At 46.9% G+C, this 15,099-nt stretch overlaps 1 long non-coding RNA gene across 1 annotated transcript in view; it reads left to right on the forward strand.

Moving 5' to 3' along the window:
* The first annotated feature begins 6,786 nt into the window (after positions 1-6,786).
* The window catches only part of LOC307205814, a 38,245-nt gene continuing 29,932 nt past the window's right edge, over positions 6,787-15,099 (forward strand). Inside the window, exon 1 of the long non-coding RNA XR_013834071.1 lies at positions 6,787-6,932. This is a non-coding gene — a long non-coding RNA (uncharacterized lncRNA). The remainder of the gene's footprint in view (positions 6,933-15,099) is intronic.

Raw genomic sequence — 15,099 nt, forward strand, 5'->3', positions numbered from 1 at the left:
GCAACCCCAGAGTCGGTCACGACTGGACCTAATAGTCAGGGGCCCCTTTACCTTTACCTATTGCATGAAGGCCATTTGCCCTTGGGTCACCTACCTAATTAACATTACTGCATTAAATCGTGTGTGTTTTTTTAAAAAAAGGATTGGACAATACAATATTAGTTTAGAGGAGGGGAAGTGCATATGTATGTCTATTCTGTTGTGCGTTCATGATGAATTGTGCACCTGATGTTATCGGGAGAGTAATACGTGGTTCTGCTTTCAGTACTGTTTGCAACTGCAAAAGTTTCAGGGCAGACAGAATGCTTTGCTTCTAACCCGTTCAGTGCCCTGTAACTTCCTGCTGAAATACAGTAGCTTTTCACGCCACAAACGTTCCAGGGCCTTTTCTTCTTTTTAATCCCGCTTTTGACGCACTGTAAAACAAAAGCCTCTTTTCCAGATGGCAGTAACGCAGCAACACTGGGGAAGCACAGCAGGACAACTAAGGAAGCAGAATGATGTGTGGCTGGTCCATTATAAATCCATCGCTAATGCACTATTATTACAGCAATGACATTTTTATTATCACCTCTACTAGTATTCCATTTATAGCCCACATTTTCTGCAAGGTGTTCAAGGCAGCACGCCTGGTCCTTCCCATTTTATCCAAACAACAATCCTGTAAGATATCTTAGCCTAGGAGACAATGACTGGGCCAGGGACTTTCAGGGCTGAGTCGGGATGAGAACTTGGGTCTCCCAGGTCCTAGTCCAGCGGGACTAACCAGTGGGAGTTGGCTTCCTGCTCCTAGCGTGACATTCAAACCCAGGCTTCCTCAACCTCGGCCCTCCGGATGTTTTGAGACTACAGTTCCCATCATCCCTGACCACCGGTCCTGCTAGCTAGGGATCATGGGAGTTGTAGGCCAAAACCATCTGGAGGGCTGAGGTTGAGGAAGCCTGTTCTAACCATTACACCACACTGCCTTAGTAAGATAAGCAAGAGAGAAAGGACCACATTTCCCTATAGGAGCCTGCCCGGGCTTTGAGATCTTCAGGGGACAACTTTCTTTTGGCTCCACCAACCTTGCAGGCACATTTCGTGAGGGCACAAGACAGGGCCTTCTAGGTGGTTGCTCCCAGATTGTGGGACTCCCTTCCATGGAAGTGTAGGCTGGTCCTCTCTCTGCCTTCCTTTCGCCAGCAGGCAAACACTTTTTTGTTGGACTGTTGGGGCAGGTTTTTAACGGTGGGCTGTTGTGCGTTTTCTTCTCTTTCTGCTATGTTTTAAATGGCTTTAAGTTGCTTTGGTTCAGTGCTGTTTTTTCAAATGGAAACCTTTTTTTTTAATTTAAAACTGATTGGTGGGGGGTGTCAATTTTTAAAAATTGCATCTGTTTTTAATTCGTGTTGTAAGCTGCTTTGGGTCCTGCACTGGGGGGGGGGAGTGGGATAAACATAATAAAATAAAATAAAAAGTCTCTCTTCCCAAGTGTTTACAGCGTACGTTTCAAGATTGCCTGTGGCAGCAAAGGAAGGAAGGACAGGAGGAGGCAGATTAATGTCGGGTTGAGGAGACAGCCGCAGAAATGAGAATCTTGCTGCTCCCTATAAATACAGGCTTGTGTACATCGAGGGTAGGGCTGCCTGTCTTGGCTGTCTTCCTGTATTTTGGATCTGCTAGAAGTTACTATGGTCCCTTTGCATTCCGAGGATTAGTTTATACAGCACTGACTTTTTCTCTCTCCTTAAGAGGATATCTTATCTAATTGTTTTGTGCCTCTTTCCAATGGGGGTCTTTTTATTCCACGTTTGTGTTTGTGCTTTTTTACGATATAGCAAGCAGCTCAGAGATTTCTTTGAAAAATGGAGCAATATATACGTGTGCGTGCGTGTTAAATAAATAAAACAAGGGTTTTCTCGCTTTTCCTGGGGGAAATTCTCCCACGACAAAGGGGTTATATTCAAAACACAGACTAGAGCTATGGTAGTCATTAAAGGACTGGACTTAACATCACATGTTTATTGGTGCAATTTCAACCCTTGAAAACATTGTGTAGCCGGTGGCACAGGCTAAAAACCTAATCCCACATACCTGGGAGTAAACCCCAACGAATTTGAAAGGACATCTGAGTAGAGAGGGTTAGGGTTCTGCCATCAGTTGGGTAATCCTGACTCTGGATTCTTTCCAGGGGTGGTTGGGGCCCATTGGGGCTGAAGGCAGGGAGCCCAACAGTAGATGGCGCCAGAGACAAGGACAGGCGGGTCCAGCTCATTTGACTTTGGTCCCTATAGGAGCCCACTCCTAGGCACCAAGGTCCCTTCAGCCCCCCCAATAAAATATTTGAAGGGGCTGCCCCCCCAGTTGATGGGCATTGCCATGGTGTGTGCATTTGTTCTAATGGGTCACCCTAGAAGGAAGGGGAGCTGTTTAGACTATAATGTCATAAATGACATAATCGTAGAGTTGGAAGGGACCCTGAGGGTCATCTAGTCCAACCCACTGCAGTGCAGGAACCTTTTGCCCAACCTGGGGCTCAAACCCCTAAGATTAAAAGTCTCAGGCTCTACTGACTGAGCTATCTCTTCCGTATATTGCTTTGCTTATTTCAGCATGGAGTAAGCCCACCCTCCCCGTAATGGATCACTGCCTTGCCGTGGCAAAGGGGCTTGAAGAACTCAGAGAAGCTATGAACTATGCTGAGCAGGGCACCCAAGATGAACAGGTCATAGTGGAGGGTTTTGACCAAACGTGATCCACCTGGAGCAGGAACCAGCAAGCCACTCCAGCATCCCTGCCAAGAAAACTCCATGGACAAAGACAACAGGCATATAAAAGTTATGACGCTGGAAGATGAGCCCCTCAGGTCAGAAGGCGTCCAACATGCTACTGGGGAAGAGCGGAGGACAAGTACAAGTAGATCTAGAGCTGATGAAGTGGCTGGGCTAAAGCCGAAAGGACGTTCAGTTGCGGATATGCCTGGAAGCGAAAGGAAAGTCCAATGCTGTAAAGAAAAATATTGCATAGGAACCTGGAATGTAAGAACCATGAACCTGGGTAAGTTGGATGTGGTCAAAAATGAAATGGCAAGAATAAATATTGACATCCTGGGCATCAGTGAACTAAAATCGATGGGAATGGGCTAATTCAGTTCGGATGACCATCATATCTACTACTGTGGGCAAGAAACCCGCAAAAGAAATGGAGTGGCCATCATAGTCAACAAAAGAGTGGCGAAAGCAGTACTGGGATGCAATCTCAAAAATGATAGAATGATCTCGATACAAATCCAAGGCAGACCTTTTAACATAACAGTAATCCAAGTTTATGCACCAGCTCGAAAGCACCTCCGGGTGCAAGTAGATAAATAGGGACCGCTTACCAGCGGGAAGGTAAACGGCGTTTCCGTGTGCGGCTCTGGCTCTGGCTCTGGCTCTGGCCAGAGCAGCGATGTCACGCTGGCCACGTGACCCGGAAGTGTCTCTGGACAGCGCTGGCCCCTGGCCTCTTAAGTGAGATGGGCGCACAACCCCAGAGTCTGTCAAGACTGGCCCGTACGGGCAGGGGTACCTTTACCTTTACCTTTACTGGTGCGGAAGAAACTGAAATTGACCAATTCTTATGAAGACTTACAACACCTTATAGAAGTGACACCAAAGAAGGATGTTCTTCTCATTATAGGGGATTGGAATGCTAAAGTAGGGAATCAAGAGATAAAAGGAACAACTGGCAAGTTTGGCCTTGGGAGAGCAAAATGAAGCAGCGCAAAGGCTAATAGAGTTCTGTCAGGAGAACAAGCTGGTCATTACAAACACTCTTTTCAAACAACACAAGAGACGACTCTACACATGGACATCACCAGATGGGCAGCATCGAAATCAGATTGATTATATTCTCTGCAGCCAAAGATGGAGAAGCTCAATACAGTCAGCAAAAACAAGACCTGGAGCAGACTGTGGCTCAGATCATCAGCTTCTTATAGCAAAATTCAAGCTTAAACTGAAGAAAGTAGGAAAAACCACTGGGCCGGTAAGATACAATCTAAATCAAATCCCTTATGAATACACAGTGGAAGTGAGGAACCGGTTTAAGGATTTAGATTTGCTGGACAGAGTGCCTGAAGTACTATGGGTGGAGGCTCGCAACATTATACAGGAGGCAGCAACGAAAACCATCCCAATGAAAAGGAAATGCAAGAAAGCAAAGTGGCTGTCCAATGAGGCCTTACAAATAGCGGGGGAGAGAAGGCAAGCAAAATGCGAGGGAGATAGAGAAAGATACAGGAAATTGAATGCAGATTTCCAAAAAATAGCAAGGAGAGATAAGAAGGCCTTTTTAAACGAGCAATGCAAAGAAATAGAGGAAAACAACAGAATGGGAAGAACCAGAGATCTGTTCAAGAAAATTGGAGATATGAAAGGAACATTTCGTTCAAAGATTACCATAATAAAGGACAAAAGTGGTAAGGACCTAACAGAAGCAGAAGACATCAAGAAGAGGTGGCAAGAATACACAGAGGAATTATACCAGAAAGATATGGATGTCTCGCGCATCCATATTGCTGACCTTGAGCCAGACATCCTGGAGAGTGAAGTCAAATGGGCCTTAGAAAGCACTGCAAATAACAAGGCCAGAAGAAGTGATGGTATTCCAGCTGAACTATTTAAAATTTTAAAAGATGATGCTGTTAAGGTGCTACACTCAATATGCCAGCAAGTTTGGAAAACTCAGCAGTGGCCAGAGGATTGGAGATCAGTCTACATCCCAATCCCAAAGAAGGGCAGTGCCAAAGAATGCTCCAACTACCACACAATTGCACTCATTTCACACGCTAGCAAGGTTATGCTTAAAATTCTACAAGAAAGGCTCAAGCAGTATGTGGACCGAGAACTCCCAGAAGTGCAAGCTGGATTTAGAAGAGGCAGAGGAACCAGAGACCAAATTGCAAACATGCGCTGGATTATGGAGAAAGCTAGAGAGTTCCAGAAAGACATCTACTTCTGTTTCATTGACTATGCAAAAGCCTTTGACTGTGTCGACCACAGCAAACTATGGCAAGTTCTTAAAGAAATGCAAGTGCCTGATCACCTCATCTGTCTCCTGAGAAATCTCTATGTGGGACAAGAAGCTACAGTTAGAACTGGATATGGAAGAACTGATTGGTTCAAAATTGGGAAAGGAGTACGACAAGGCTGTATTTTGTCTCCCTGCTTCTTTAACTTATATGCAGAATTCATCATGCGAAAGGCTGGGCTGGAAGAATCCTTAGCCGGAATTAAGATTGCTGGAAGAAATATCAACAACCTCAGATATGCAGATGACACAACCTTGATGGCAGAAAGTGAGGAGGAATTAAAGAACCTTTTATTGAGGGTGAAAGAGGAGAGCAGAAAATATGGTCTGAAGCTCAACATCAAAAAAACGAAGATCATGGCTACTGGTCCCATCACCTCCTGGCAAATAGAAGGAGAAGAAATGGAGGCAGTGAGAGATTTTACTTTCTTGGGCTCCATGATCACTGCAGATGGTGACAGCAGCCACGAAATTAAGAGACGCCTGCTTCTTGGGAGGAAAGCAATGACAAACCTAGACAGCATCTTAAAAAGTAGAGACATCACCTTGCCAACAAAGGTCTGTATAGTAAAAGCTATGGTTTTCCCAGTAGTGATGTATGGAAGTGAGACCTGGACCATAAAGAAGGCTGACCACCGAAGAATTGATGCTTTTGAATTATGGTGCTGGAGGAGACTCTTGAGAGTCCCATGGACTGCAAGAAGATCAAACCTCTCCATTCTGAAGGAAATCAGCCCTGAGTGCTCACTGGAAGGACAGATTGTGAAGCTGAGGCTCCAATACTTTGGCCACCTCATGAGAAGAGAAGACTCCTTGGAAAAGACCCTGATGTTGGGAAAGATGGAGGGCACAAGGAGAAGGGGACGACAGAGGACGAGATGGTTGGATAGTGTCTTCGAAGCTACAAACATGAGTCTGACCAAACTGTGGGAGGCAGTGGAAGACAGAAGTGCCTGGCGTGCTCTGGTCCATGGAGTCACGAAGAGTCGGACACGACTAAACGACTAAACAACAACAACAACAACAACAAGCCCACCCTGCTGCATTTGGGGTCTCCCCAAAGTCCTGCCACTGAGAGTAGTCACTATTTTAAACTGAGCGATCTGACATAAAAGTGGAATTTATTGTATGTGTCCCTTTGAGACAAAGGTAGCCAATGCCGTAAGCTGCAGATTTAATAGATTCCAGTTCCTTTCACCCCCAGCATGGTGAGGGGCCATGGGAATTACCTTCCGAAAATGGCTGGAGGCCACAACATTCGCTGCCCCTGCCTTAAGTTATCTAGAAAGGATGCAATTTGATTTGGGTAGGAGAAACTTCCCCCTTCCCCAATTAACCGGGCCCCCATCCCCAAACTTGCAGCCTCTGTGATCATCATCTCCTATGGGAAAATCGCATACAGAATCGCTTTTCCTATTTTTTAACTGTCTTTATTCATTTTTAACATGTCTGAAGATTTGCAACTGCCCAGCATTTAGCTCTGGATTTCAGAAAGAAGAAATAAATAAATGTCAGGTTGGTGGAAGTTGGGGGGGGGGGAGGAGAGAGAGAACCACGTTGATAGTTTAGAATCAACAAGGTGGCAATTCTCTCCTCAGCGTCTGTTTACTACCACCATCCCGCTGTATTAACCCAGTTTGCAAATGCAGCAGAAACCACGGGCCTCTCCCATTGGCTCCCTGCACCTGCCACTCAAAGTGCCGGGCATCTTTGAGTCCGGCAATATGCTATATATGCGAGTGAGCCGGAGACAGAGGGGGGGCAGTGTGTGAATGAGAGCGAGCGAGAGAGAGCGAGAGAGCGCGCAAGAGAGGAGAGAGGACCAGAGCATCTTTCTTGGAGCATCCTTAGGGTACCATCCCGGCGCCATGAGTAAGGTGAGGGGATGCGGGAATTCGGAAGGAGATGGGATGGAGAGCGTATTCTGAGGAGGGTTTGTGCCAGGAGGGGGGTTTTTGGGGGGTGCCTGCCCCCCAAGGGATGCCCATTTGGAGGAGGAGGCTTCTCGCCGCTGGCTCGGCATCCCCTGGGCAGATTGCGTGGCGGAGGTGATCCCCGGGCACTGGAGGATGGGGGTGGGGGTGGGGAGCGTGGACCAAAGTGGAGAGAGACAGACAGACAGACAGACAGCTTCACTGTGTGATGCATTTGGGGTGCAGGGAGGAAGGAGGGGGGTATATACAGAGAGAGGAAGACAGGCTCTGCTGTCACCGTCTAATCCATCTGGCTGCGTGTGACCCGCACACTCTATCCTCTTGTGCAAACAGCTGATTGCATCTGGAAAGAAAAGGAGAGAGTGTGTTTGTTCAGAAAGGTTAGCAACCTGCATGGCTAAGGTGTGTGTGTGTGTGTGTGAGAGAGAGAGAGAGAGAGAGAGAGAGAGAGAGAGAGCGAGAGAGAGAGAGAGATGAGTAGTGCGTGTTTAAGAGAGAGACAACTCACTTGTATGTTGATTTTTGTAAGTTTTGTCTGTTTGGGGGGGTGTATATGGGATGCCTCTTCTGCCTCTTCTTCTTCTTCTCTTGTAACCTGCTCAGATAGGGACAAACTGCTAAAATAAACAGAGAAGTAAGCAAACGGTTCTCCAGCAGAGGGAATTTCAGAGAGTGCAGCTTTTTTAATCCACCCTGAATGAAAAGATGGGGGGAATCTCCTCTTCCACACAGCAGTCAGAGATACAGGAAGCAACCCATTCCCATTTTGCATCTGGTTGGCCATATAGAAGGGTGCCTATGTGAGAGAGTGACAGAGGTGCAAAGAAGACCCCTATCCTGTATTTATGCTAAAGTGAGATACAGCTCTGTGCATGCAGGAAATTGTGTGTGTATATATGAGAGAAGACTATAAAGTGTGTGTCTAATACAACCCCATGTCTGTTAATCCACAAATTCTATCTCTGGGTGGAACATAGGAAGCTGCCTTATACCGAGTCAGACTGTTGGTCCATCTGTCTAGCTTTGTATTGCTTACACTGACTGGCAGAGTCTCTCTAGGGTTTCCGACCGGGGAAATTCCCAGCCCCACCTGGAGAGGCCAGGATTGAACCCAGGACTGTGTGCATGCAAAGCAGATCCTCCAAGCACTGGGCTACCACTTCCCCCAACCCATCTCTCTCTTTCTCTGCACACATATACAAACACACACACAGAGATCCGAATGCATGTGCATGTGTTAACTCTGAATCCTGCATTAGTACCTACCGTGTGTGTAAGATCCAAATCTGGCAGGAGAAATCCCCAGGTGTGGAGTGGGGTTGGTGGGAACCCTGACAAAAGCCATGGGATTGTGCGCGATGCGTAAACACACTGTGAGCTGTGCGGTGTGAGAAGTGGGCATTTGCTTATTTATTTCCTCCCTCCTTCTGTGATATAAGGACTCGGGGTGGGGTGATGAGCAGTACTAGGACCAGGCATTGCCTGACAATGAGCCCCTTCTCTCCAGCAATCTGGCATTCATGTAGGGAATTCTCTGCCCTGAGAAGCGCTGATGGCTTAATAAATAAATTAGGCAGATTTAGGAAGGCTCGCTCCCTCGACAGTCCTCAAGGGTATTTACTTTGAAATAAGCCCCAGCTGCATTCAGCCAGGCTTACTCCCCAGCAGATGCGTTTGGGATTTGCTGCCTCGAGGTGGTGGCTAATCTGGGTAGCCTCCACGTTCAGGAATAGCCTATCTGTGATTAGCCAGTCGCTGGGGGAGCTAATGACTGTTTGCCTCTGTTGCTCATGGGAGTGTGGAAGACAACCATTTGCCCTTATCTAGACCTTTGGCCTTACCTAGCTTCTCTTATATTTGTGTCAGCTACGATAGAGTGCCTCTGTCTATGGAGTTTCTGTTTAGCCGTTGCATACATTGTGTAAATAATTTTTGTATTCAGAAAGAACTGCCTTGCAGGATCAAACCAAAGGTAGCCCAGCCTCGTGACTGCAGTGCCAGAGAACCTGACAGTTGATGTTGTGGTTAGAGTTGGACTGGGGACAAGGGTTCAGATCCCCACTCAGCCATTAACCTCCCTTGGGGGGGGGTGACCGTGGGAAGGGGGAGGCAATCATACTCTCTTGGTGTGGCCTACCTTACAAGGCTGTTATGCGGATGAAATGAAGGAAATGGGGAGCATTGCGTGCCCCCCTTGAACTCCTTGGGATAGAATTATAATCATAAAGAACATTAATAATCCAGGTGCCTCTGGGAAGCCCACAAGCGGGGCAGGGAAGGAGGCGGCGAGCGGCACCTGATATCAGTAGACAGACTGTCAATCTCTTTAAGCTGTCTCTGAAGGCATCACAAGTGCGCACCAGAGGAGCGATGGGCCAGACAGACTGTGAGCCTCATCCTGTGAGCTTCTCTCCTTAGCAAACTTATTCTGTAAGCACCACTTGTGAAGACCTCCCAGCTGTTATGGGGCACTCTGGGCTACAACCCCGATTGGAGGCAGTACGTTTGGGAACACCAATTTCTGGAACTCCCGGGAATGGAGATAAGTCCTGTTTGTGAGCTTCCCATAAGCACCTGGGTGGCCGCTGTGAGAAACAGGGTGCTGGTCTAGATTGGCCACTGTCCTGATTCTGATGTTCCCTTCTTTGTGTGATCGCCAGGGCAAGGCCTCTGGCTAGTCCGGGTGCTTGCAATACTTGCCTCCAGCCACGGACCTCTTTTCCTGAGGAGGAAGAGGAGCAGGAGGAGGAAGAAGAAGACGCAGTTCGTGGAGAGAGCCGTTGAGGCGGTCTGTGCCTAAGCGGGGTTGACAGGAGCTATTTAGGCGTGAGCAGGCAAGGGCTGATTCTCTTAATCATGGTTAATTGCCTCGGAGAGCCCGGCAAGAACCGTAGCTGGTGCTTTGGGCTCAAGGCCGGGAATTGGCACCGCCGCCCCATCCGTCCAGATGGACACAGCCAATTAAACCGGCTCACGCCGGGCTCTGCCAACTCCTCACACCCTCCCACAGCCTGATCGTCCTCGGGTGGGAATGCGTTTTCCACCACTGCAGTTCCTGCTGTAGACCAGTTCATTTCACACCAGCAAGGCGACAGGCCCAGGCTTGGAACTTGCCGGTCGCCTGTGGCGAGTCGGAATCTCCTCATGGCGACTAGGGAAGAAAGCTTTTTTTATTTTTTCCCCTTTTACCAAACAAGAGTTCTTCCTTTCCGCCTTGAAGGCTGTGAATATGTCACAACTGACTGGCATGTGTGTGTGTGTGTGTGTGTGTGTGTGTGTGTGTAAGCAATAACCTTTTTGTGTAGGTGTATGCACTAGTGGCTCAGCCGACTTAACTGCAGGAGTGCACCAGGTGCTGTGCAACGCATACAGAATTAATGCATTTAAGTTGGGGGGGGCTAGTAATCTATTCTGATGAACACAGCTAAGGGGAAGAGAATGGGTTAGGCTTTGGTAAAGGACTAAATTTGGTAAAGGCAGAGATATGCAGAAGAAGTTCCCTCTACCACAAGCAACATCTACAGTTGTAATTTCTCAGCTGTGCACGAGACCTTGATCCCCTACTACCCTGAGACCAGGTGGTTTGTAATCCTGTTAAGGGAGTCCCTCCTCGACTTTCCCGTTGAGGGTTCACAACTTGGAGGCCCTCCAGATCTGTACTGAACTACAACTCCCATCAGCCCCCAACCCACATGGTCAACAGTCAGGGAGGATGGGAGTTGTAGTCTGGCAACATCAGGAAGTGCACAAGTTTCCCTCCCCCTGGAAAGAACAAACAAGCAGATGAACACTTAACCAGAGGATAAAGCATTTCTGGGGGTAGCCTTTGAAGGGATGTCGTTCCCAGACTTGGTTGCCCCTTAAGGTTGCTATTGAGATGAAACACTTGAGGAGGAGCAGGATATAAAGATGGAGACATGAAGACAGAGGCAACTCTCTCTCTTGAGATGAGAGATATTGGCTGCATACAGACCATACATCTAAAGTACATTCTCCCATCCCAAGGAATCCTGAGAACAGTAGTTTGTCAAGGGTGCTGGGAATCGTAGCTCTGTGAGGGATAAACTACAGTTCCCAGGATTCCTTTTTAAGAGTGTGTTTGCTTTAAATGTGTTCTATGCACGCAGCCTAAGTGCATCTAGAGAAGAGTTATGCGTAAACTGTAAGCCCACTATAAGCCTCTGTCCATTTCCCTCACTTCCTCCTCCTTCTAACTAGAAGGTTGGTTTATTTTATTTTATTGCCTCAGCAAGTGCTGGATTTGCAGAATTAATTGTCCTTCAGCATCCATGCATGTCCCAGGAAACTGGATCCACTTTGCGAAACTCAAACACTAAAGCGGTTCTGCCCCCCCCAAAAAACCCCGACCCAACAACATGAAGTATTGAGAAGATCGAGGGAGAGAGAGGAAGAATACAAAGGCAAATACAAAAAAGGCACAATTTTGTTTATCTGCAAAGAAAGTAGCAGATGAAATTTGCAAAGGTATAAATATTCAGTTTTGAGGGAGGCGGGTGGAATGAAACAAGCAGCGTGAGACAATATCGGAGAGGAGGGACAATGAGAAATCTCTTTTCAGACCAGAATAGAAAGCTCATATCTTTTGAATGACTTCTCAGATTTTGCACAAGTACAGCTTTCTCCAGTCTTGGTGCCACTCCAGATGTTTTGGGCTACAATTCCCATCATCCCTAACCATTGGCCAGGCAGGCTGGGGCTGATGGGAATTGGAGTCCAGCAACATCTAGCAGTTGGGGAGCCATTTGGGGGAGACTGCCCTGGGGACTGAGCACAAACTAGGATGTATCACATGGTGGTTTTGGGAAATGTCAATCCTACTAAAACCTGCCAGGTGATACCTGTGTACAGCTCTCCCCACTTTTGATTCCCAGAAACTCTTATTAGAACAGGGTAGAGTTGATAATGCCAATAATTTTCGCAGCATTTATGCAGTGATTTTCTTTATCTTTCTAAAGTATTCATGGACATATAATGTTTCAATATAGCCTCACAACAAATCTGAACTGAGGACTTCATATTTCCACCAGGCAAAGAACTTCAGTCATTTCAAGTCAGAGTTGTCTATAGGGGTAATAATAATAATAATAATAATAATAATAATAATAATTTTTATTTATACCCCACCCTCCCCAGCCAAGGCCAGGCTCAGGGCGGCTAACAAGCAATAATAAAAACAAGTTGAATGAATACAACTTAAAAACAAGATTAACATACAATTAAAATATTGAAACATTAAAATATTAAAATGCAGCCTCATCACAGGAGGATAAAGAAAAAAGAAAAAAGAAAGAGGGGGAGGGAATCAAATTGGCTCCAAGCCAAAAGCCAGGCGGAACAACTCTGTCTTAAAGACCCTGCAGAAAGAAATCAGATCCTGCAGGGCCCTGGTCTCATGAGGCAGAGCGTTCCACCAGGCCGGAGCCAGTGTTGAAAAGGCCCTGGCTCTGGTTGAAGCTAATCTAACTTCCTTAGGGCCCGGGACCACTAGGGTGTTGCTATTTATGGACCTTGAGGCTCTCCGTGGGGCATACTGGGAGAGGCGGTCCCATAGGTACTGGGTCGATGTGAGATTGTGTCCAAGCAAGACTTTCATTTGGGGGGTAGAGTTGGTTATTGTTATGTTTTTGCCTTATTAGGTGTTGAAAAAGAATTATCTCTGCCTTGCTTCCATCTCCATTCCAATTGGAACACGCAGCTTGGCTTACTTGCCTGAGTTGCCTGGAGAGGATCCCCTAAGCACTTTGGTTACAGCACAGTTTCCCAAACTGCTAGCTAGGGATGATGGGAGTTGTAGTCGAAAAACAGCCAGAGAACCAAGTTTTGTAAACTCTGGTATGGGGTGAGGAACCCGTGACCCTCCCGGTGACTACAACTCCCATCATTCCTGACCACTGGCTGTGCTGACTGGGGCTGATGGAAAATGGAGTCCAAATGTCCAGAGGACCACAGGAGTCCCTGGTTTAGGAGCTTCCATTGGGTTCACACTTGGCCTCCTGTTAGCTTCCTGCAATTTCATGCAGTGCCTGTTTTGTTCTCAGTGGCTAATCTTGTAGCCATCTTAGTATTTTACAACCCTTTTCCATCTCTACCCCTCAGGCTGACTGGTTGAATATTAATAGACTTGTTTATGTGGCCCTATTATTCCTTTCAGTCCCTTTTTAAGGCTTGTGTATAAGATTTGGACACAGTGCTGCTTCTGTTTTAATCAAGGCCTGGAGGGGCCTGACCTTGAACAGTAGTTATCTGGCCCTGCAAAGCAGTGTGTGTATAAAACAGGGGTGGTTAACCTCCAGGTGGTGGACTACAACTCCCATCAGCCTCAGCTATCATGGCCAATGGCCAGGGATGATGGGGGTTGTAGTTCAGCAACATCTGGAGGACCAGAGTTTCCCCATCCCTGGTTTATGAACTGGGTTCTTACCTCAGGCGTTGCAGGACCATGGAGAGCTCCCAACAAAGGCAGAGGTTGCTCCAAGGCGGCCTCTGGCTCAACTGAGCCCCTTTTACACCTTGAGCAGCATCACATGACTAGCAGAGCTCCACCCCTCATGCAAAGTTGCAGAGAATTTAAGGAGATTGTGTTGTGGTTTGGATCTTCTCAAGTGGTAGGACCATTGAGGAAACAAGCTTGGATGATGTATGGATTGCTCCTGGCTCCTCACTCTGGAGACATCCTTTTTATTGGGCATTTGTGGTTATTTGTGCTCATGATGGTACAAAGGCAATTATATGCAAATTTTTCAATACTTGCTTGTGTCTGCAGTAGTTCTGGGGTGGTTATCCTGCTTTGTTTTATGTCAGTGCATGTTTCTGTAACTTCTTGCTGAAGTCTTGTAACTTTTTATATCCTCAATGTTCTCTGGGGAGGGAGAGATTATCCTGGTTTTGCTGTGCTATAAGTTCAAAAGTGCCCCCCACCCGATGGAAATAATGCAGCAACACTGAGGTTGTCTTACAGAACAACGAATACAGAAGAATGATGTGTGGACAGTCCAGCATAAATGCACCCCCCAAATGTGCTGCTATTACATCAGTGACATGTTGCAGCGTAGGCCTGCGACACACCTGCAAAAAGCCCTGAGATCTGGAGACTTCAAACTCCTCCTCCTCTGACAACCTTTGCGGGACGCCTCACTGAAATCCGGTGGATTTCAGGGCCAGGGCAAATTTAGCTCTACATTTTCAAAGCTGCCTCCTGGAAGGTGCTGGCCTTATTTTTTAAAATACTGATAGCACTATAAATCCAACCTGACCTCCTGTGTGCCTGTTCCTGCGCTGCTCTAAAATTGCACAGCTGAGGGAAGGAAAGGTTAAAAAAAAAAGAGTCTGTTTTCTTAGTTGGAAGTTAGGAGGTCTTGTGGCAAAGCTTGTGTTCCCTGTATATATCCTTATTTCTTTTGCCCTGGTGTCATGTCTGTTCAAGGTATTGAAAGCTTAATTTTCCTATTATCTATCTCTATCTATCTATCTATCTATCTATCTATCTATCTATCTATCTCTTTTTTGGAACTGCCTAGCAGAAGCTGTTTGCGTGTTGCTGACCTGGTTACCAATAATTTCTACTGTTTACTTGTTGCTGTGCAATATCACCCTTGTAAAATCAGCTAAATTGTGCAGCTGTAAATAAATAGATTTTTTTAAAACCCAAAACCCTAGCCTTCCCCAAAATCAACACTCTGCAGTGCTCTGTCATCCAAAACGAAGACGACACTGTAAGCGGCTGGGCTGGAATTTCCCATGGCCCAGAGGGAGCGGGGAGGGAGGAATCTGCGCCACTTTGCTTGAAGGCTCTGGTGCTGGATCGCTCTCTTACATTTTGAGAGGGAAACAACCGCATTTTGTGTGAGGCAGAAAGATTGGCAGCGATTCCGGAACACAAAGAAAAGAGAGAGGTGTTGTTGTTTTTCCTTGCAGTGGAGGTGCACCCTGCGAAGTGAAGGGGTCAAAGAGTCTTGTTTATGCCAGAGGGCCATGAGCAAAGAAGCAGGTGAGCCTCTGGCTGCCATTGGCTGGGCTGCTGTGATGCAAGAGAGGGTGATGGCGGAGCAGCCTGCAGGAACAAGGGAAGAAGAAGGGGAGGAAGGAGATG

Source organism: Podarcis cretensis, assembly GCF_951804945.1.
Source record: "Podarcis cretensis genome assembly, chromosome: 16".
NCBI classification, from domain to species: Eukaryota; Metazoa; Chordata; class Lepidosauria; order Squamata; family Lacertidae; genus Podarcis; species Podarcis cretensis.